At 57.6% G+C, this 1,878-nt stretch overlaps 1 long non-coding RNA gene across 1 annotated transcript; it reads right to left on the bottom strand.

Moving 5' to 3' along the window:
- Positions 1-951, bottom strand: LOC132338852 (uncharacterized). Its single transcript, XR_009489550.1, has 2 exons — positions 817-951; positions 1-215 (listed from the first exon to the last, which is right to left on the bottom strand). It is a non-coding gene; the product is annotated as an uncharacterized LOC132338852 (long non-coding RNA).
- Between the last annotated feature and the right edge of the window lie 927 nt (positions 952-1,878).

Raw genomic sequence — 1,878 nt, 5'->3', positions numbered from 1 at the left:
TTAACTGCAGAGCACCGCGCTCGGGTGTGCGCGGCATTTATTTAGAAAGTTGGTGTGGTAGCCTGAGGCAGAAATCCCTCGTTAAGTGCATGGGAATGAGTGAGAGACCCAAGGACACGCAGTGCTGGGCAGGAAGTGGAATTTTCCAAGGGGTTCACATCCTTCGGTGCTCTTTTTGCCAAGATTCGCTCTCCTCGCTCGATGAAGGCTGCCTCCTAGAGACACCAGGGAAAAGGCCTTAAAAATGTGGCGTGCTCTAGGCCTGTTTAAACTGAATAATTAAAGGTTGGGCATACCCTCCCTCAGAGATTGCAGCATGGTCTGAAGCCCAGATGCAATTTGGGGTACTGCCCTGCCTCCCCTCCGTGTCCCTTTCTGCCCAGAGAGTGTTGAAACACGGTGCTTTGTGACCATGATCTCGGAATGGGGTGAAAAGTCACCTAAAACCCAGCCCCCCCTCGATTTAACGCTTAGACACACAGCCAGTACATCCCATATTCACATCCACAATTGGTTTTGTCCCCCTGCACACGCCGCTAATCCTTCACCCCAAACCACGCGTGCTCTTTGCGTGTATGCAGACCCAGAATGTGAAATAAACTTGTCTGAATTAACCCCCAAATCGCTGACAAACATCCATTCCTTTAGCAGGCAGCCAGGAAGGGGGGGCAGAACTAATCCCCTCATTATTTGTACACTCCGTCCAGGTGGAATTAAAAAGCAAGAGTCTGATCACGAGGCGAGGAATTTTTCAGCACAAGTTTGGGGTTTAGTGAGGTGTCCTGAAAATAGGGTTTGATTGAAAATATTCATCACCTTGTGCCTTCCCGGCAGGGCAGGGGAGAAGCTCCGGTGCCCTGAGAGAGCGCGGCGTGGCTGTGACAGCAGCTCAGCGAGACACCACGTGGGAAAGGCGAGCTCGGGATTTAAACGTGCTTTTCCACTCCGGCCATGAGGGAGGGAGAGCCTGAGTTGGGGGAAAAGAAATAAATAATTAATGAAAAAAAAGGCTTCGCGTGGAGCTCAGAAGCGACCTCTGTGGCGGCCGGGGACTGAAGTTCAAGAGCCCCGGGCTGGGAGCGCGGAGCAGATGCGGCTCGGGAAAATCCAACAGCAGCAGGAATGGAAAAGGGGCTCGGGGGTCGGGGCTGGCCCCCCGGGAAGCGCTGTCCTGGCCGGGTGGGAGCGGTCCCAACCCCGCATCGGAGCTGGCTCCGTGTGGGAGCCCCCTGAGCTCCGCGGGGGACGCGGTGCCCGAGCCGTGCCCGGTTCCGGTGCCCCCGGGCCCGCCGCAGTCCGCGGGCACCGCTGCCCGAGCCGGGGCCGGCCCCGAGCACCCCCCGGAGCGGCCCCGGCCCCACCGAGCTGCCGTGCCGTGCCGTGCCGTGCCGTGCCGTGCCGTGCCGTGCCGTGCCGTGCCGTGCCGTGCCCGGGCGGGGGGCACCGCGGGCCACCGGCCGTGCCCGTCCTGCCCGGCCCCGGCGTGTCCCACGGAGCCGCCCCGCACCGGCACCGCTGCGGGCCTGGGAAAGTTTAACAGGGAAGCGTCAGGAAGCATCAGGCAGGAATTTCAGCGCATCCCGTGTTTGATGGTGGCGTTAACTTTTACATATTGGGAGTAATTAGCAGCGAGGCTGTTAAAAGCAGATTTAAATAACCACCCCCCTCCCCCCTTTCTCTCCTTTCCAAAATGGTCCAAATCCGGTTTACCTCTGACTCGACCCCCACCCGGACAGAGGTGAGAGCACAAACCCCGCGGTTTGTCCATGCAGGCAGGAAAACACATCAAAACCCGCATATTAATTAACAAGTAAATTATAATAAATATAATTTTGCCATGGTTATTTTGGGTTCTGCCCCTCCCTGCCCCCCAACTTT

This window comes from Haemorhous mexicanus, chromosome 27, assembly GCF_027477595.1.
Source record: "Haemorhous mexicanus isolate bHaeMex1 chromosome 27, bHaeMex1.pri, whole genome shotgun sequence".
Classification (NCBI taxonomy): domain Eukaryota; kingdom Metazoa; phylum Chordata; class Aves; order Passeriformes; family Fringillidae; genus Haemorhous; species Haemorhous mexicanus.
The sequence above is the reverse complement of the archived record's forward strand: the minus strand, read 5'-3'. Positions and strand labels throughout refer to the sequence as shown.